Here is a 22875-nt window from a genome sequence, read left to right as displayed (position 1 = left end):
TGTTCTTGCCTGGAGAATCCCAGGGACGGCGGAGCCTGGTGGGCTGCCGTCTATGGGGTCGCACAGAGTCGGACACGACTAAAGTGACTTAGCAGCAGCAGCAGCAACAGAGTACTCTTGCCTGGCAAATCCCATGGACGAAGGAGCCTGGTAGGCTGCAGTTCATGGGGTCGCTAGGAGTCGGACATGACTGAGCGACTTCACTTTCATGCATTGGAGAAGGAAATAGCAACCCACTCCAGTGTTCTTGCCTGGAGAATCCCAGGGACGGGGGAGCCTGGTGGCTGCCGTCTATGGGGTCGCACAGAGTCGGACACGACTGAAGTGACTTAGTAGCAGCAGCAGCAGGTTTTCTGTTGCTTTCTGAACTTCCCATCATCCACTTATCGTACTTCCATTTTAGTGGGAGATGTCTCCCTTCCCCATAAGTTCCTGTGATTTGCTAGATATTTCTGAAGCATATGATTCCGATCTGACCTGACCAATGAGACCCTCAGATTCTCTTGGGAACATAGTTAGTGGTTCAGGAGTGAGCATGTGACCCAACACAGCAAAGGAGATGCCAGGAGAATAACTAGAATTTCTGAGACAGAGAGGAGTAGTGAAGTGGGGATCTTCTGGAGTTATTTCAACAATAGATGGGGAAGAAACTGAAGTCAACACTGCAGAAGTTGGATGTGAGAGATGGAGAGAAAATGCACCCAAATGGCACTGTATGAACCCTGAGGCTAATCATGGCAGAAGTCAGCTGTGCCTTGAATTTTTCAGTTATAGAAATGACTGAAGTCTCATTCTGTTCAAGCTGGCTTTCATTGGTTTATCTATCCTAGGCAACCAAAAGTCCTAACTGAAAAGTATTAAATTTCTTGCTCCCTTTGTTAACTTACTAAATACCACCTTTAAAGGAGGAAAGCTATAATTTTCAATACAACCTTTGCAGGAGAATAATTTGACTATAAAGTTAGCTATTCTGGATTCATATGGGTATAACTTTAGTATTAAATCACTTTGAAATTGAAAAATAAAATTTTCACAGAATATTTTATTCTAAATAGAAGTGTTTTCCAAGAAATAATTATATATTAGAAATGTTTATATTGTGAACAATATCTAGATAAATGGTACTTGTTATATCTAATGTCATTAAAAGAAAACAGCCAATTGAAAATATTCTTCAAATAATATAACAACATATGATATGCAAGTAATTTCAATGCCTCTATAAAAACACCTGTTCCTTCACATTCAATAAGTCATTAGAATATTTCTGTTACAACATCTTGAAAGTTTTTTTTTCTTGCCACTTATTTTTGACGCTATTTCCTTAAATGCTACCCATTAATAGTCTTTACTTTTGTTCTTTCACTTATCTTAGTTGATTCAGGTAAATAGTAATGCAGTTTCTTTAAGTTTTGGGGGTATATTTAAAGATTTTTGTATTCTTTGTACAATAAACAGCTTAAAAGTTTAAGTATAATATTTGTTTTAAAATCTAATAAAATTTAAGTAAAAGTGTAAGATAAGGCTTTTGTGGGGAATTTTGGATCTGTGGAAGACTAAATGCTTTTTTAAAAAATGAATGAAATCCTACTTCACCTTCTAAATCATAGAATTCCATTCATAAAAAAGCATCCATTCATAAACTTTTGAATTAGTGGACTTTAAGAACTGTTGCCATTGACACTTTGATCTACTTTTTTTTTTTTTTAACTAAGCAGATGAGCTTCTGGGGATGGTGAGGATGCTGAGAATGACGTGGCAGATTTTGCTTCCTTAATGTTCTTTTGAGAATAGAATGATTAACTTGGGAAGGACCAAAGGAAATGAGCAGTCCATGAGTATTTACACAGTTGAATAAATGGTATAGTGGTTATGCCAATATTTAGAGAAACAAGGAGAAAACAGAATTATAAAAAAAATCTAAGGACCGGCTATACATACATTCATTCCTATTCACTGATAATCCAATTGTGAAGAAGACATATTGCTATTGTATCATGTGAAAAAATATATCAGGGATTTGTTAATTAATGTGCATGTGCTCTAACAGGAATAGAGGTTATATAATATCTATTTCACAAAAATGTATAGAAATAGTTTTGTGTTTAGAGGACTTCTGTCTACTATGATTGAGGAAAGCTATGGAAGAATTGACATTTTAGCTATGACTTGATAATCATTCAGAACTTGTAAGAGTGTTTCAATGGAAAGAAATAGCATGATTTAAGTTATGCAGGTGGAAAAAAAATGAGAGTTCAAAATAGCAAACAGATAAAGATTGGAAAAATGAGTTACGTGAAGGCCAGATCATGGAGGCACTTGAAAGCTATTTAATGGGTTTTGTTAGTTTATCTTTGAGGTAATCAGAAGTCATACTCCTTTGGAGCATGAAGAAAAGGTTAAAAGGAAGATGAAGATGGCTAGGGAATGGGAGGCTACTGCAAGAGTCCAAGTGAGAAACAATAAAGTATTTTAGGAGACGTGAAAAGAAAGGATGGCTGGAAGAGATGGTAGACTGATGAAAGGTCTTGGAAACTGAGTATGGGACAAGGGCAAGAAAGAAAGAAAAGATGACCCTGTGGAGATGAGCAAATGTGACTATTGACAAAGCATATTCAGAAAGAGGAGCAGATAATAGTAAGAGAAAGGTGTTAAAAGAATATGATTCTCTTAAGGATTGTGGTCAGCTCTTCATGGAAACAGGAACACTGAATAAAAACATTACATTAATTTTAAATTTTATGTATGTCATATCAAGGAATGTTATACATAGCATCATTGTAATTATGGTACAATCATATTTGTGAAGTTTTAATCCAAAAAAGTGATTTTTGAAATTCTGCTTCTGCCAGCTGCCTGCGCCAAGTGAAGAAATGATCTCTTTCTTTCAAAAACTGTTCTGGATGCAAGAACTATGTATTTCATTTCCATACGTGCTCTGTTGATCCATGGAACATTTCAGCTATAGGACTTTTAGTATAGATAAAAGCCAATAATGTATGAAATAGATATTATCAGCAACATGGTATTAAAAAAAATACGAGGCAAACAGTATATTGCACATTGAATAAAAGCTGTGTGTGTATATATATATTCATAAATTAAAATATATATATGTATTTTAAATGTAGTTTTTTCTTCTGGAATTAATATTTCCTAACCATCACCAGGCATGCAAAAGAGAGTTTTAAGCAATAGAATTAAAATTGTCAAGTAAGACCAGTGAGTGTCTGACAGGAGAGATGGTTTTAGATGCTTTTTCTAAAGCCCTCAAGAGTTCAAGGGCTCACAGTCTCTCTTAAAGGTCTCCTGTGTTTTATCACTCTCCTAATTAAGGAATTTCTGTGTAAGTCCCGTTGAAATCTTTCCTGCTCCATTTCTCAGTCGTTCTCCAAGGAGCAACTACATTTCCCTGCCCGATTTTGGTGAGGCCTCAGGGGTGGCCAGTCATCCTAAGGCATTTTGTGGTTGTGAAATGACTGGGGAAGCACGTTTTCTTCCTAATTGTTCGCTATTGTAGTGACGAAGCCCCAGTCAGAGTGAGCTCTGGAACTTGTAGGAGTTAGGCCTTGCATAATCCTAGAAGGAAGTAGCTATGTGTAAGGCCTAAGGAGTTAATTGGGCAGTCTCTCAAAATCCTCCAGGGTCCTTTGAAGCCTCTGATGCTCCCAGATTCTCAGAAAACAACTGTTTCTGCTGCCTTGAAATTGTAGTATCTGGGAAAGAATTGGTTCAATATGAAGTACGTGGCCAGCAGCCAGAAACATTTCCTTGCAGAAGAAATGAACCTCCATCTCTAAACATTGCTTGAAAACAGCTGGCCAAGGGTGAGGCAAGGAGGCATGTCTGACACAAAGTCTCCAGAGATGCCCACTGAGGACCTGATCCTGCACTTGCATGGCCGTGAGAGAGAGGGCCTCCTTGCCTTTTGCACTTTAGATGCCTGCTGGCTTCATCCTTGTCACAGACCCTGGTTGAAAACAAGTTGTTTGAGGAGAGCATCAGGCTTCCTAGGATGTGCATTGCATTTCTATGATGCTTCTGCCCTGGGAGCCACAAAAAGAATAGCTGGTGCTTGGGATGGGAAGAGAGAATTCTGTTCTCCAAGGGGGGGGCTATGTGTCCATTAGGACAGAGAGAACTGGCTTTTCAACTCAAACAAAAAGAAAATTTATGGGGAAAGTCTTGGGGTAGCTCCTCCGGAGGAAAATAAAGTTGAAGAACCAGATTTAGAAAGGACTGGGCAGAGTTAGTTGGTGAGGATGCAGAGACATTGGGACACTTGTGCACTTTTGGTGGGAATGAAAAATGGTGCAGACACTACGGAAAACTTAATTTACATACTTAATTACATAAATTTTTCAAAAAATTAAAAATTGAATTACCATGTGAGCCACCAATCCCACTTATGATATTACCTAAAAAATTGAAATTAGGATTTCAAAGAGATAGTGAACTCACATAAGCATGACACCACTATACACAACAGCTGAGATATAGAAACACATGTCCACTGACCAGATGGATGGATAGAGAAAACATGGTACATGCATTCAATAAAATTAGCCAACTTTAAAAAAGAAGGAATTGTGCAATATGCCACAACATGGTTGAACCTTGAGGACATTATACTATGTGAAACCAGCTGGGTATAGAAAAACAAATACAATATGATTCCACTTGTCTATAACAGTCAAACTCATAGAGTCAGAGTGGAATGTTAGTTGCCAGAAAATGTGGGCAAAAGGAAAGAAGTTACTGTTCGACAGGCATGAAACTTCAGTGAGGCACGGTAAGTCAGTTCTAGAGATCTGTACAACATTTAACCTGTAGTAAACAAATCTATACTGTACACTTAAAATTTTGTCAAGTGTAGATCCCATGTTTACCATAATAATGTGGAAGTTTGAAAAACTCGGGTTGATCTCAGATTAAAAGCAAAATGGCTTTGTGATTGGAATGCTATCCGGGTTTCATCTATCTAACAGAACAGGATTACATGAGACATGATACCCAAAGCATTAGGATCATGCCAGCAGAAAAAATGCTCCATGTGAAAATGCTTCATGAATCACAGTCATAGGAATCGAAACTTGATTCGAATTATTACTTGCATTCCTACATTGAGCAAGACAGTATTTGCTCTTAAGTGATTTTCAGAAGATCAAATATGTGCCTAATGCCTCTTTATTTCCCCACACACTTTTGAATTTATTCTTATTTAGTTCTCAAGAGAATTTTTAAAGCAAGTAATAGTTTTCTATTCAAACTGAGGCTTCCTCACCATCCAGGTGATACAGAAACCTAAAAGATCATTTTGTCTGATTTTCCTCTGTTTTTTCATAGATTAAAAAAAAATTAAGACCCAGAGAGGTTAAGGGGCTTTTCTGGGGTCACATCTGACACATGCATGAGACATTGGTGCAAGTTCATGAACAGATTGTCAGATAACATGACCAGTTGTTGAGCATGCAGGATGGCTGAAGCCCAGGCTTACGCTCTTTTCTTGCACAGCAAGCAACAAAAGTGGTTAAGGATAAAACTTCTCCCAACTGAATGTGTATTTGGAGTTCTTATCATTTCTTTCTCTCTCTCTCTCTCTCTCTTTTTTTTTTTGGTATTACTTTATTGGTGGAGCAGCCCATTATAGTCAATGCAACACTCAGGCTCTAAAGGGCCAGACCTGGACATGCATCATGCCTTTATCACTTACCAGTTATGTGTTCTTAGACAATTTGGCCATCCTCTACAAGCCTTGGTCTCTGTCAAATGAAGCCAGTAATCATATCATATATGTATGCATGCACTGAATATATTACCTGCTACACAATACATGTTAGATATTGCTAATAATAATAGCAAAAAACTAGAAGGATTGAATAGAAGCAGCGTATTGATTTTGTTCTGTTATTAGGGTTCTCTAGAGGAATGGAACCAGTAGAACTGATTGATTCATGATTGATTTTAAAGAATTGGCTCGCACAGTTGTGGAGGCTGGCAATCCAAAAATCTGCCATGTGGTCTAGCAGGCCCGGGAAGAGACCCAGGGAAGAGTTGCTGGCCAAGTCCAAAGGTCTTGTGCTGTCAGAATTCTCCCCTTGCTCAGGAAAGGTCAATCTTTCATTTTGTTAAGGCCTTCAGTTGATTGGGTGAGGCCCACCCGCATTACAGAGGATATCTGCTTTACTCAAAGTCCACTGATTTAAACGTTCAGTTCAGTTCAGTTCAGTTGCTCAGTCGTGTCTGACTCTTTGTGACCCCATGAATCAAAGCACGCCAGGCCTCCCTGTCCATCAGCAACTCCAGGAGTTCACCCAAACTCATGTCCATTGAGTCGGTGATGCCATCCAGCCATCTCATCCTCTATCATCCCATCTTCTCCTGCCCCCAATTCTTCCTAGCATCAGAGTCTTTTCCAATGAGTCAACTCTTCGCATGAGGTGGCCAAAGTATTGGAGTTTCAGCCACAACATCAGTCCTTCCAATGAACACCCAGGACTGATCTCCTTTAGAATGGACTGGTTGGATCTTCTTGCTATCCAAGGGACTCTCAAGAGTCTTCTCCAACACCACAGTTCAAAAGCATCAATTCTTCGGTGCTCAGCTTTCTTCACAGTCCAACTCCCACATCCATACATGACCACTGGAAAAATCATAGCCTTAACTAGACGGACCTTTGTTGGCAATGTCTCTGCTTTTCAATATGCTATCTAGGTTGGTCACAACTTTCCTTCCAAGGAGTAAGCGTCTTTTAATTTCATGGCTGCAGTCACCATCTGCAGTGATTTTGGAGCCCCCAAAAATAAAGTCTGACACTCACTTCAAATCATCCTCACAGAATCATCCAGAATACTAATGTTTGACTGCATATCTGGGTCCTGGGGTCCAGCCAAGGTGACATAAACATTAAGTTTACAGTTTCAAAGTGCCTTAACCATGTTTTAATGATGGCTTCCATGTCTGGTCTGGCATCAGTGATGGTTTCACTCAGTCACAGAACTCAAGCCATTTTGACAGGCGTGGATGCAAATCACTTTTTCTCTTTTTGATGATAACGAAGCAGTCATATTCTATGATGGGCACTGTTTGTCAGTTTCTCATTTCAGACTTATCCAGCTACAGACATTCACTGACTCCCATGTGCTACCTAATTCCAAAGTAATATCTGCTCTATTGTTCCCCAACTAATTATACAGGTACCTAATAACCACTGATACTCACATCCAAGTCACTCACATTTCTCCAGAGGAGTGACATTTCTCTCAGTGGCCATTGCTGGCCGTCTGTGGTTGGTAATGTGATTCAGATGCTGGCCCTGAAACCCGCACTTGTTTTGGGAGGAGTCCTGTGGGAAGTGATCAGGAGGTGTGGAGCTGTTTCATTTGGGGCCTTGGTGGCTCCAACAGGTCCGAGGAAAGCCATGTGTATTTTTAGACCTCTCTCCTGTCAGTGGCGGTGGAGAAAGCTGAAGATCGTCATCAATCTCCTGATTGTCAGGATCCTCCAGCCAAGATGGCCTGGCTGTTGAAAAGTGGCATTATTTGCCTTGCGCTGTGGTACATGTTATTAAAGCTTCCGTTTAATGTTCTCTTCCAAGGAGCTTGTCTCTGGTGTTTTTATCATCCAGGGAAATGCGGTACCAGAAATGATCACGTTCATGGCAATTTTCTTTGAAGATGGTAAACTTTTGTGGAGTTTACTCTCCCTTGTATTAAGGCTGATAATGAGAAATTGTGAGGATTATTAAACACTCCTAGCTTTCGGTAGGAACTTATTTAGCACAGATGTTTCTATAATTGCGGTACACTGGGAAAATTCACAGTGTTCAATGGCCCAAAACTCATTATTACTTATTACTTCTACCTGTGCATTGTGGCACTAGTTAGCTGGGCTGAAATGTTTAATTTAGCAGGGCTGGAGTTCTGCATCTCAGCTGCTTTAGAAAAACTACCCAGAAGAAATTACTGGATGTTCTGCCCAAACCCTCCCACCTTATTAATCTTTCAACTGTTACCTGGTACCCTGATATATTCTTTTTTATGGGGTTGGGTCACATCATTGTGTTAGAGCCCTTCAGACAATTCCCTAGCTTATGGCCATGAGGCAAAAAAAAAAAAAAAAAAAAGGGATCTTAAGAGACTTTAAAAACAAACAATGTAGCTAACTATCATGTTTTATTGGGACAAAAAACTTGGAATGTGTACAACTGTATTTAGCTTTCTACTACTCCTTTATAGGGTACAACTCTTGTCTCAGCAGTATTGCTTGTACCTTTCATGAAAGCTTGACAATGTTTAAGAACAGGGGTTCAGAAGATGCATTGAAAATCCTTATAAAGGGCCACTGAAAAGAATATAACAACTCTTCATATTCTCTCATTCTCTGCGTTCTTAAGACCAACACTAAAAAAAAAAAATCCCCATTGCATCCTTTATTTCCCTAAGCTGAAGAGACTGTTTTGCCTTGGCTATATGTTGGCTGGGGGAAAGTTTGGAAAACGCACTCATATGAGTTTTGCTAAGGTGCTGTTTCCTTGGGTGACCAACTTTCCCTGATTTGCTGAGGATATTGCTGGTTTTACCATTAAGCACTCAAAGCTCTACATCCCAGAAAACTTTCTTTGTCTTGGCATATTGGGACGATCACTCTTTCTTTGATGACCTGGGGTTCCTATGGTCTGTTAATATTGCAAATACTATCCCTAGAGTTGAAGGTTTCTTGAGCATGTTAAAGACTGCTGTTTTTCCTTTGTACCCAAGAGAACCCAGGAGTTGCCCCAGTAATGTAAAAGAGATGAGAAACATGAATTTAATGACAATATTCACTCATAAGAACCAATCATATAAGCTATTCGCTCAATCATGTCTGACTCTTTGACCCCATGAACTGTAGCCTTCCAGGCTCCTATGTCCATGGAATTCTCCGGGCAAGAATACTGATGTGGATTGCTATTCCCTTTTCTAAGGCATCTTCTTGACCCAGGAATTGAGCCTGGGTCTCCAGCATTGCAGGCAGATTCTTTACCGTCTGAGGCACCAGGAAAGTCCTATCAGCTATCAGAGACTAAATAATACACCCTATTAAATTTTGGATTAGATTTCAAATATGTAACATTGGTGACTTTATCAAGACCAGAAATTTTTGCTTTTCAGATTCATTTCTTATACTTAAAGATCATATTTATTTGACAGTGGCAAAACCAAGATTGCAAAATGATCTAGCAAATTTTCGATAACTTACACATCTACCTTTATCTAAATAACATAATACTTTAATTGGAGAAGAAGTTCAGCTTTCCTCTTTAATTCTTTGTCTCAGTTATTTTGATTGGCTGCATGATCACACACATGAATTTAGAGGGTAATAATGATGGTTCCATTTCTATTCTTTTTTCCTCTTTTACATATAGAGTACAAAACAAATTTAAAAACGTTATGATGATCCACTAAGTATTTAATATATATTTAAAACTCTGTTTAGATCAGTGAGTTAAGTATCACAAAGAATAATATAAATGGTGGTTTTAGGAAACATGTGGAAATATTTTAGAAAGCCTTTACCTCATGCCTTTAGTTATTCTGGGCAACAGTGATTGGGTACATGTTGTTGATGTTCAAATTTTGCAGGTTGTGTGTGGTGAAGAGGTACATGGACCACACTGGACCTCCCTTCTTTACTAGCAGGGAAAGGAGCTCTGTGCCGTTTGCCCTTGGTGACTAAATTACAAATGAATATTTCAAATCCTAGGAATGAATTTTGGGTAGACATTTTGTTGTATGTCAAAAGACTAATATAACTAACTATGCTTTGGCTTTTAGTAAATCAAACAGACTTGGAACAGTAGTTCAAATTATTCCATAGAACTTGAATATTTCATATATATGTAACTAAGATATTCCATTAATTGAAGTGCTGGACAAACTTCTGCATGTTTATTTTTAATTGTGGCAAGGCATCCCAAGGTTAGGGTATTCATAAAAAATTTTCTCATTAGTATTCAAACTTTTTAGGTTTCATAGCTTTCTAGTGAGATCTAAAATATTTAATCCACTTGATCATGAAAACAAACTATTAAGAATCAAGGAATAGCCTCTGTATTATTTGTCATTTCCAGCTTCAGATGGTGCCAAGAGCACAGAGGTCTGGAAAGTTTAAAACCTAATTAAAAGTTTTTACCAAAGTTATTTGAATATCAACTTCACGTCAATCTGACTCTATGCTGAGGGATCAGATTTTTAAAATAGGAGGGCAGAAGGAAATGTGACCTCCCACTTAAAATTGTCTTGAATCTTCTTTCATTTGGACTTGATTTTTTGAAGCTCTAAATCAAATTCTTCTTTGAGATGGAAGCTAAGTGACAGAGATAAATCCAAAGCTAGTGACACTTGAACACAATATGCCAGCCTCCGATGGCGTTATCAGCATTTCATCCGCACTGCACTGTGCTGAAATCCTTCTCACCCATTCCTTTCCTGGAATACTCCTGCTGAAGAGCAGCAATAATAACTCCTCTGCCAATTAAGGTGTTCTACCTGGGGCCAGCTGGAGCTTAGTTTGGGGACAAGGTCACTTGCTGGGATGGAGTTGTAGTTTCCCAATTACTAGTAGTTCCACTACCTCTTCTAACTTGTCAAATAATGAGGAGACTTTGAAGGCTAAATCCAGCAGTAGCTCCTAGCGGGGTTAATGCAGAGTGAATGACAATGATACCTCAGGAGTGAGAATCTGACAATGTCTGTCAAGCTCTGTTCACAAGGATGATAAAGTTCATTGCTACTCAACACTACTTGGGAAAGCTATTGGTCTTGATCTTTTCAGTGAGAATGGACCATATTACTCACTTTGGCAGAAGTTCATTAATGATTTCATGCCACCTGTATAAACTGGGCATGAACTTGATGTCCTAAGATAGAAGTTGAATGTATTACAACAGGGCAACTTACCCACAAAACCATGTCATCTCCTGTGTGTGTCTCATGCCTTGACTCTCAAGTCAATGTATTTTTTTTTTAATGTTTCTAATTTCTCGGTTTAGTGATGAATGACAGTGGTTATACAACAGTTATTTTTGGTACTCATTAGCAACACAACTGAGAGAATAAGAATAACAAAATTATGCTCCCAAATGAAAAACAGAAAGACTTTATACGAATGATAACAATGTTCACTGCTGACTCCATTGATGAACCATTTAGCTGAAGACTGAAAACAACTCAACAAAGAGCCCTATAAAATTATTCTAATGATCAGCCATTCAACATTTGTAGGAAATTGACTAGATGGCCTGAAAACTAATGTCTCCCAAGTCTAAACTGTATTTTTAAAACTAGTGCTCAAAGCTGAATACGTAATGTGGCAAAGCATTTTTAGTGATTAGATTCTTTTGCCTTTATTTTTCCTTCACATGTGTTTATTTCTTGAAATACTGAAGGATACTGCTGTCCTTTGATTACCAAATGGCCTTTTTGGCTCCTACGGATGTTCTGACTCACTCTTCAAATTCTGCTGAAGTTTGCTTTGGATAAATGGACCAAGCCTCACTTAGTGATGACAAATATATACACAAGTATTTAGGGAGATGCAAATATTACTTTTGACTCATGTCATAACTAGTCAACTGGTTCAGATCTGAATATCGGGTATCTTTTCCTACTGGGAAAACAGTTCTGTATCCCCAAGATCATTTTACAAAAATGCAAAAGCAAAGTATTTGAATAAAAAATGAACAAATATATTTTATCTAAAGGGACAGATACCCCATCCCCAATTTCAGTTGTTGGGCTCCAAAATATTCATTTCTGTTTGCTTTTGATACATGTTGGCAAACTCAGCTAAGAGCAAGGAGGACATTTTTTTTTCTTTCATATTTTTTCTACTTACATCATAGTAAGTGGGCCTGAAATAGCTTTTCAAGTTTCCCATGAGATGATGCAAATTAGATGATGAAAAATAGCCACTAAACTTAAAATTTACATTTTAATAAATGAATAAAGTTTCAGCTAGGTAACATACACACTTTAGAGTAGCTCTTTTAGCATTAAGATTTTATTAGATCTATGGGAGGATGCTCTGGACTGTTGCAGTCTGCCATCTTCCTCCTGCCTAGTGGTTTGCTGATTGCTAGTGGCTGAGAGTATGCCAGAGAGGGCATAGGGGAGACTGCATTATCTGTTTTGTAATAATGCATCTGAGGTATTTTTTCTGTATGGAGTGCTTTCTTTTTCCAGAATAAAATGATCTTTTATTTACAAATATGATTTTCCTCTATAATGTTCAAAACTGCTAAAAAGTAGCAGATGTAATATAAGCAAAATACTTACTCTTAAGTGTTTTTATACTGGTTCATAAGGAGGAAGGTGCTGTTTGCTCTAAGTCAATGATTTATTACTGTTTTTTCTCACAACTGTTGGGGCTTTGCTGAGCACCTTGTTTTATTCTCAGGAGCCTCTGTAGAGCAGTGCTTTCCTTTCAGGGTCCAGTCCGGTTCATTGTCGCCTCTCCTCTCCTCTCTGCTTGGAGGTTCTCCTTCCTACTCCTCTCTTGGCGCCTCACCTGCCCTTCTCCCTGCCGTTCTGCTTCTTTCACAGGTTTCCTGCTCTTCCCCTCAGGTTCCCAATGACGGCTAGTTAATCTGACAAGTTAATCTATCTATGGTAACACACTCTTGGGGACTCCTTCCAGGCAACAGTGAAAGTGAAAGTGTTAGTCCTTCAGTCGTGTCTGACTCTTTGGGACCCCATGGACTGTAGCCCACCAGGCTCCTCTGTCCATAGAATTCTTCAGGCAAGAATACTGGAGTGGGTTGCCATTTCTTTTTCCAGGGGATCATCCCAAACAGAGGCACATGCATCATAAATCCTTGCATTTTTACCTGTTCTAGAATCCAACCAGCTTTCAGTGCATAACCAGTTGAGACTCTAGGACACAAACATGCTTGGGCCAGTGGGCCTTCTGGGGTCTATCCTGTTACACTGCCCGCTATAGACTGTTCACATGACTGCCTTCTTAAGAGACTTCTACAAACCTGCTCAGTTGCTTCAGTTGTATCTCATTCTTTGAACCCCATGGACCATAGCGTGCCAGGTTCCTTGGTCCATGGGATTCTCCAGGCAAAATACTGGAGTGGTTTACCATGCTCTCCTCCAGGGGATCTTCCCAACATAGGGATCAAACCCGTCTCCTGCTTCTCCTGCATAGAAAGGCAGATTCTTTATCGCTGAACCACCTGGAAAGCCCTCAGATGCACATTCCTAGGCAGCCCCTCTAGAGATTTGTAGGATTTAGGACTCTGTGGATATCCTAGGTCTGTAGAAGCAACTCTCTCCAAGTTAGGTGGGGCAGTGAGGGGCTTATGCCCATCAGTCCATCTTTGTTTGCCATACCATTGTTGTTGTTTAGCTGCTAAGTCGGGTCCAACTCTTTTGCAACCCCATGGACTGTAGCCCACTGGCTCCTCTGTCCATGGGATTTTCCCAGCAAGAATAATGGAGTGGATTGCCATTTCCTTCTCCAGAGGATCTTCCCAACCCAGGGATCAAACCTGGGTCTCCTGCACTGCAGGCAGATTCTCTACTGTCTGAGCCACCAGGAAACTCCTTGCCAAAGCATACCTTTTCTTAAAACAATTTCTAGACCTGCTGGAGCCAAAAGTATAGAAACAAGTCACAAATAATCATGAAAATACAAAAACCATTTCTAACTTTTTTTTTCAAGAAGTCATATGAGTGCAACTGATTTTCTGTGTACTAATACATATTGGGTGTTTAATAATAATAACATGCTCACATTTATTCTAGCCAGAGTGCTATTAACATTTCAAACATCATCTCATTTAATTCTTGAAATAAATTATAGAGTGAGTACTGTGATTATTCACATTTAAAATGAGAAATGGAGGTTCAGCAATACTGTATAGATAACTCAAAATTTGCACAGTGATTAAAATGGAACCAGACTCTGCACCTACATCGCTTTGATGCTGGAATCAATGCTCTTTTCACTAGATTATGGCTGTGCTCACTTCATCTTAGGTCATCTCTGGGTTCTCTTCTGGCTTCATCACACTTATTCAGTGGTTAGAGCAGTTTTTCTTATTAGATGGGACCTTGCCTGAACCCTAACTTTCGTCTGTTGCTCTCCTTGGGTATGAAGCAACCCCTCTTTAAAATGTGAGAGTATCAACCATTTCTTCTGATTGGTTAGATCATTTAATCAGATTATTTTATACATATAAAAGCAGAATGGAACATGTAGTTCCTTGTTCCATAAAGAATTAGAACTTTCAGGAAGTTTCCTCTAGCACAGAAACTGCTATGTTGGTTTAATCATTCTTCTACATGCTCAAAACTTGTTTCTTTTATGTTATTAATCAATTTTTGAGAACCTAGACAAATGGAAATTCAAATTTGCTTTGTGCCTATGATTAGTGACATATTTAGGAATTTGGGGCATTTAAAGATATTTTGCCTAACCATTTCATGGATTTAGCTATTCATTATAAACTGTTTCATTTCATGTGTTAGGGTTTACTTAATACACTACCTCAGTTTTATTTACATATTTATTTACCTATAACTAACTGCCTTCTCATATAATCATAAGCAAAAATCTAGTTGTTAAAAAAGTTCACATGAAAAGGGAAAAAAGGAAGAAGCAATTTGTTTTAAATAAACCTAAAAGTAACCAGGTCTTAAAGCCTGACAACTTTTTCAATTTAATATTTATTGTTACAGTTTTCTATTTAGCGGACGTTTAGCGAGGTCAAGATTCATTGTCTCAAGACTGTTGCTTCTCTTTTATCTACTAAATTCTCCATAGACTAACACTGATGGAAAAACATGCCTGTTTGGATTTAGATAGAGTCAGGAATGTAACATAAACAGAGAGAGAAGAAATTTATGTTTTTTTCTGGCTTTTTTCCATGGTTTGCTAATTGTGTCTGCTACAGCTATTACTGGGCTCTGTTTAAGATCAGACTTTCTTCTTGATATGTGAGACATTCCTTTTTGTAAACAAAACATTAGGTTTTCATTCAAAAAAAAATGTGTTATAATCAGGAGACATTTCTTCTTACTATTTCCATTTGAAGATTCCCACCAGGTCTCTGACATAAGATACAAAGGGGTTTGCCTCCAGCATGAATAATTTCATAAACTGAAGGAGCTCATTTTTTAACATTCTTAAATTCAATGAGCAGAACGCACTCTTAAGAATCATAGCATCCTAAATCCCTGAAGAGGTCCAGTATTGTCATGACTGGACGAGAAGAGAGGGAAACATTTGACACAGGCATGTGAAGACTGAATACAATTTTGAAACATGCTTTTTTAATTTGGGGTATTTTTTTTTTCTTTACAGAATTTGTTTCCTTACAAGTGGGATTATACTATCTCTTGTATCTTATGAATTATTGGACATGAGAAGTGTGTTACTTTTTCCATGTCTAAATGAGCAACGTCCAATAAGAGCATAAGATAGCGTTTTAATCACCAACATGTTCCAGGAAATTGTTCTTGAGCACAGAGCTTACCTACTTGAACAACTATCAAAGATATCAGAAATCTTTGAATATTCATTTGAAAATCAACAGCCTTTTTCTCCTTTGAAGTACAATACCAATATTTACATGACAATTCTTCAACAAGGCAAAATAATGATGTGCTATTTAAAAAATGAAGTGAGTTGAAATCCGAGGGAACCTCAACTATGCATAGAAAAGATTTAAATATTTATATTAACTTGACTATGCTTAAGTGCCTATTAAACTGTCTTTATAGAATTTATGGGTTGCTGTTGTTTTGTATGGTTGGGAAAAACACCCTATCCCTTTTACTAGACAGTGATTATTGGTTGAAGTCTTTTTAATCTTACAAAATCAAAAGAATTTCTCTCTGTCTCTCTCTCTATTAACAGTGGCAAGTGACCCTATTGCTGAAGCATTTGGATGAATATGTTCTTTAAAAAAGAAAAATGCTCTGAGACTTTTGACCATAAGTGAGAAAACTCTGTATTTGCTTTGGTTTGGGGTTCAAGTTTAGAATTAAGAGGTCAAATTTAATCCAAAGCCATTTTAATGACTCTCTTGAAAGTTCAGCATCTTTATTTTCTTAAAAAGACTTGGTCATTTCATTGAAGAAATCTGAACAGCAGAATTATAGAAAAGACCTCAAAAGCAGGAGTTTGTAGAGACAATTACATAATATATAATATTTATATATATGAATACCTATTTTAATAACTATATTCTTAACAGTGTTGCAAGATGAATATTCTAATTTATTACTGGTGACCCAGTTGCCACTTCTCTGGAAGGGCAATTTTATGGTCTCTACCAAATGTGTTAAAATAACTATACCTTAACAGAGCAATTCTCTTTTAATAAATTTTTTCTAAATGTAATTAAAGATACATGCCAAAATATCTTCAGTTGTGCTCATAGTAGTGCTGCTCTAACAACACAAATTTGTATGCTACCCAGATTTTAAACAAAAAGGGATAAAAATCAGTCTGTCATATACATTAAATTGTACCACACAACAGAATATTATATATAACATATTTTTGTGTAAAAGTATACTTATGTAGCGGAGAAGGCAATGGCAGCCCACTCCAGTACTCTTGCCCAGGAAATCCCATGGACGGAGGAGCCTGGTAGGCTACAGTCCATGGGGTCACTATGAGTCGGGCACGACTGAACGACCTCACTTTCACTTTTTTTCCACTTTCACTTTTCACTTTCATGCATTGGAGAAGGAAATGGCAACCCACTCCAGTGTTCTTGCCTGGAGAATCTTAGGGACAGAGGAGCCTGGTGGGCTGCTGTGTATGGGGTTGCACAGAGTCGGACACGACTGACACGACTTAGCAGTAGCAGCAGCATACTTATGTAGAAAGATGTTTATAATAAAATTTTCAGTGTAAGACAGAACTAAAAAACCAAGGGTTAAAATAGATATCCCTGGGTCCCTGAGTACATGGAACTAAGAAAATTCTTAATGTGATGCTTCTATAATAAGCATGTGTCAATTTTATGTTGATATAAATAAACCAGATTGTAATAAAAATGAGCTTTTAATTCCTAAATTTGAACATAATACAGTCAAGTTTCTATAGTTTAAACAAATCTTTTTGAAGTTTAGAAAATGAAAAATATCCTAACAAAACATCACAGCAGTTAAACTACAATCGTGGTAGTCTTCTGATGTGGAATGTTTTCTCTGGCTTTCTCCTACATACCTAAGCCTGACTCTGTATAGGAAATATTTGATGTTTGTTTGTTTTGTTTGTCTGAAGGGTAGTGGAATAATTAGGTGTAAATGTTTAGTTAGCGGTGTGCTGGTTAATGTTTAACAAGCTGCTCTGGGGTTGTGGGGTGGGGTGGGTGAAGGCTTTATTTATAGCGTTTGCCAAATGGTGTAAATACTCTCAGCATGGCCGATTTCAAGCTTTCTATGTGGCATCACTGAGTTGGGAAGAGATGGACACACTTGGCTCTGAGATGCTGGTACCACTCAGCTTCAGCACACCACTGGGAAAGCCAGGTCTCTAGCTGCGAGGGTCCCTGTGAGGGTAGAATAGAACAAATTAGGTTCAGAAGCACTCTGGATTAAAAATTAAGCTTGGAAAGTTTAGGAAGTGGAAATTTTCCTAAGGTGTAGGAGAAAGACAGTGTATATAGACTAGTGATGTAGTCAAAGATAGCCCATGAGACAAAACCAGAATTTTCGAGAGTGGCAATGATTGAGCTTTTCTTGTTCAGAAGAATCAATTGCAGTACCTATTAAGCACAGGCAGTTCCAAGATTCTCCCTAAGAGATATAGAATGTGGCCCAAGAATCTGTATTTTAGACTCTCAGAGGACTGCTATCATTAGACAAGGAAGTCAGAATTAGAATGTACACACTGTGATCCCATATCATGCTTTGGGAGTACTAAACACTTGAGGATATATTATAATTAGAGTGCATAATACAATTTATCTTCTAAAAGTAGGATAATTTTGAGTATGAGAGGGAGTATTAATTATTGCTTCAAATTAATAGATATAATTCAAGATGATGCTGGGAAAACTAAGTAACTGACTTTACTCAAAAGTACTCCCAGAAGTCCTCAGGGTTATTGTAGAACATTAGCTGCAAAACCACGGGATGGGTGGATATGCAGCAGTGATGCTGTGCTGTTCTTTGTTGCTCAGTCACGTCTGGCTCTTTGCGACTCCATGGACATGGCCCACTAGGCTCCTCTGTCCATGGGGATTCTCCAGGCAAGAATACTTGGAGTGGGTTGCCACGCCCTCCTCCAGGGGATTTTCCCAACCCAGGGATTGAATTCAGGTCTCCTGCGTTGCAGGCAGATTCTTTACCACCTGAGCCACTGGAGAAGCCCTTGAATACTGGAGTGGGTAGCCTATCCTTTCTCCAGGGGATCTTCCCAACACAGGAATTGAACCGGGGTCTCCTGTAATGCAGGTGGATTCTTTACCAGCTGAGTTACCTGGGAAGCCCGGATATGCAGCTACATGTTTCTTATTTGGAGCAAACAAATTTCTGGTTCTTGCCTCAAACATGATGTGATGAGGATCACTGAGATTCTGGAGTGTGAGAACTCTTTTAGCACCACCTCATTCAGTGGAAGGGACTCTTTCCTACAATGAGCATAAATTCCTGTTAGTGGACCCTTAGACAAGAATTAGGAGAAGACAATGGCACCCCACTCCAGTACTCTTGCCTGGAAAATCCCATGGATGGAGGAGCCTGTTGGGCTGCAGTCCATGGGTTTGCTAAGAGTCAGACACGACTGAGCGACGTCACTTTCATTTTTCACTTTCATGCATTGGAGAAGGAAATGGCAACCCACTCCAGTGTTCTTGCCTGGAGAATCCCAGGGACTGGGGAGCCTGGTGGGCACAGAGTTGGACACAACTGAAGCAACTTAGCAGCAACAGCAGCAGCAGCAGACAAGAATTAAGGTCTATTTACACTTCTCTTGGTATTCAAATCTGCCTAATTTTAGGAAATAGCTCCTCCTAAAGAGACTTTGGTCAAACTTGCTAATATGGAAAAATACTCACGTAAGACAATCTGAGATCTACTGAAAAGACTGTCTTCCTTGCCCTGCCTGGTATGATGCCCGATCTTCTCAGTATTGACCCATTATCAAATAAGTTTCAGTAGCTACAAAGAAAGGTCAGTAAAATGGTGGATAGGTGAGTGGACACCACAGTTGACAGGTGACGTGGTTGGCTGAGATGACATTGAGAGCATTACCCTTAGGGAGGGTGAAATGCAGATTAAGCTAGTGCCGGTCCCCAGTTATTTCATAAAAGCACCATGGTAGGCACTTCTGTTGGATGGAGATATTGATTTAGATCAGATTTTTATGGACTGGACTCATCAAATGCAGGAAGTACTAGTGCTAAAGAATCCTCCTGCCAATGCAGGAGACATTAGAGATGCAGTTTTGATCCCTGGGTCAGGAAGATCTCCTGGGGGAGGGCATGGCCACCTACTCCAGCATTCTTGCCTGGAGAATCGCATGGACAGAGAGGCTGGTGGGCAACAGTCCATAGGGTCTAAAGAGTCAGGCATGACTGAAGTGACTTAGCTTGCATGCATGCACCAAATGTAGGCTGATACCAAACGGTTAGTGCAAAAGATCTCTACTGCTGTACACTGTGTGTTCTTGAGCAGTGATGTTGGAGACAGAGTTATTGCAAGTGGCTGAAATACATAAATACCAAAGTCTTATTTATAAAGGAAAATAATAAATCTATACTGTCTTTAATCTATGTGTAGATGCTGTTGTTATTACTGCAGTACTATTTTAAAAAAGACAACAGAAGTTTTACTGAATTCATGTACATGTTTATTTATGTGCATATATGGTTACACATGGATTCACATTCACACATACAAGTGCATTTATATATATACACATACATATGTATAGTACTTTATACCTTTCTCAGGATAGTAATGTGAAATCAGTCATTCAAGGATAGATCAAACTTTGGTAGGTTAAAACGTATCTTCTAATGTAAGATATTTAGGAACCAGAACAAAAAAATATGATACATTCCATCAAGGGAGGAGGGAGGAGGGTTCAGGATGGGGAACACATGTATACCTGTGGCGGATTCATTTTGATATTTGGCAAAACTAATACAGTTATGTAAAGTTTAAAAATAAAATAAAATTAAAAAAAAATAAAAACACAGTTAATTCAAAAAAAAAAAAATATGATACAATCTAAATGATCTTGTCCAATCTCTGTGTGTACAATTGGCCTAGCAAACTTTGGTTTTCAGATTCTGGGGAAAGAGATATAAAACATGAATAAGACATGAGAATGATGGATAATGGAGGAGGTAATGGAGACAATGATTTTATTAGCTCAATGAAATGGAAATGATGGACTGGTCCAGGAGAAGGACCCTGGAGATAAGTCCTGGGCCTTAGGAATTCAAGAGAGAATTGGTCAGGGCCAGACCTCAAAAGATTAACCTTTGGGGGCAATTTGCATTTAATAATCCTTTGGGCTATAGAACTATGCATTTTCCTTGCTGTGTATTTTCCTATAAATATCAGTGACATTGTAGTAATTCTTTATAATGAATCTATTATTCACTGTACCTTCTTTGATAGGACTGAATATTCCTACTGACCTCATTGTACAGAATGCCCGCAGCCTCTCCAAGCAACTGTCAGCGATAAAGGCAAACTTGTGTCCCTTTTCTTAGCCACTTACAAATTTGTATTCCTTTTCTTAGGCACTTACTGAATTCAGACTCTTTGTCCATCTATATTGAGGATCAACAGCTAAATTTGTTACTAGCCTTGCTCACATATTTACATTTTACATTTATATTTTTACAATTTTTGCACATTTTTTTTCCCTAAGAAAGTTAGATTTCTGCCCTTGCAAAAAGGACACTATTTTCTCATCTCTTCTCGTATGGGTTTATGTAAGTTGACATTTGCTGTGCCTCATCTCTCACTCTGAGCTATTTGAAAGTGCTTGCCCAGGGTCTCCTTGGGGACCTGGTTTCCAGACCGAGGGCTGGTGTTGCTTTCAGGGTGAAACCTCCCAACCTCTTCAAAGAACAGACAGGTTTGACCCTAGAGCCCTTATTTATAACAGCTAGTCACAAGGTGGCCGTCTTACATGACCTATGGCATGTGCCTGGCACTATTCTCAGACTCCATAGACCATGCTCAAGGGCAAATGACACATTTCCTGATTAGGAATGAATTCCTGAAGCAACATTATTAAATATTAAGAGCCACAAATAGAGCCATAGAATGGTGATGTGACCCAGAAAGAATCTTTTAGCAGTACGTTTGCATACTTAAAATCAACAGCACTCAAAGTTACTGAGGAATTGAAACATTTCTTTAAAATGTTTGTTTTGCTTGTTTTTAACTATTTGAGACACCTGGAAAGGATAAATATGGAATCCTGAAAATGCAAAATATGTTTATTTAGGAGGTGAATAGCTGGGAGCTTTTTTTTAACCTTCTAAATCTCAGTTCAGTGTCTGCATCTGTTAACAAAGACAGTTTTAAATCATGCAGTGAGACTGGAACAAGAATGGTGAACATGAGTGCTATAGATGTTTGGGTCATAGTTAGGTCTTTATTTTAAATGCATATTATCTCAACAGCATAATAATTTCAATGGGCTTCCCTGGTGGCTCAGTGGTAAAGAATCCACCTGCCAAGCAGTAGAGGGGGGTTCAATCCCTGGGTTGTGAAAATCCCCTGGAGAAGGAAATGGTAACCCACTCCAGTATTCTTGCCTGGGAAATTCCATGGACAGAGGATCCTGGAGGGATTCAAGTCCACGGGGTTGCAAATGAGTTGGACATGAGTTAGCAGCTAAACAACAACAACATTCTAATTTAAAACATATTAATTGAATTATTTTGAATTTTTATAGCTCTGTAACGTAACAGCAAAGGGTAGAAAAAGTTGAGAAAAAAATTCCATCCAAATGCTGTTTCATTTATACATTGTCAGACAACAGGTTTTTTAAATTTATTATTCAAGTGATTCAAAAAGTTAGTTTTAGAAATATTAATGTACTGTATGTACATATGATATTTACGCTAGAAGGATTTACTGTATTTTCAAATATAAATTTGTGGAATTTGCCAATCAGCTATGAAAATGCACTTGAAAGATCAGTCCCCAAGATGCAAGGAACATGACTGATGTTTTCTTCCTCTAATCTGAGGATGTTCTGTAAAACCTGAGTTTGGATAGTTACCAGAAATCACATAAGTCAAATTTTCTACATATTTTTTAAAAATAGGGATTCACAAACTTAAATTTTCTTAATTGAACCAGAGAGTTAATGGACCTAGATGTATTTAGTGGACCTACCAGTTCCACCAACTTGTTGCTGTATGAGTAACAACAACAAAAAGTTAAGAGTCTTCTCTTTGAGTTTGAATCTACCACTCCTTGTGTGGTAACTTCAGAGACTTCTCTGTGTCTGTTTAATGTATCTGAAATAATCTGTCCATCGAATCAGATGAATTCTCCTGCTCCTTCTCTTCACTTCTTCTTCCTTTGGGCAAGGTAATGGTTATAGAAGAAAATGATGATTTAATCCTGTAAGTATTTGAATTCTAATTGCTGATTTTGGCTACAATACCATACACTACTTTCACATTATGTTCTCAGGAATCATGTTCTCTGATATTGTGCATAGATTTATCTTGTTCTAAACCAAATTATTCTGTTATCTGCCCAGAAAAAAATAATTTCAAAGAATTATGCCTTCTGAGAATCCATGGAAACTTCAGGGAGGAGTTAAAGTATATCAGAGCAAAGATATATTTGGGAGCAAGAAGGTATATTGCAAAATATAGTC

Source organism: Bubalus kerabau, chromosome 1, assembly GCF_029407905.1.
Source record: "Bubalus kerabau isolate K-KA32 ecotype Philippines breed swamp buffalo chromosome 1, PCC_UOA_SB_1v2, whole genome shotgun sequence".
NCBI lineage: Eukaryota > Metazoa > Chordata > Mammalia > Artiodactyla > Bovidae > Bubalus > Bubalus kerabau.
This window is presented reverse-complemented; position numbering follows the sequence as displayed.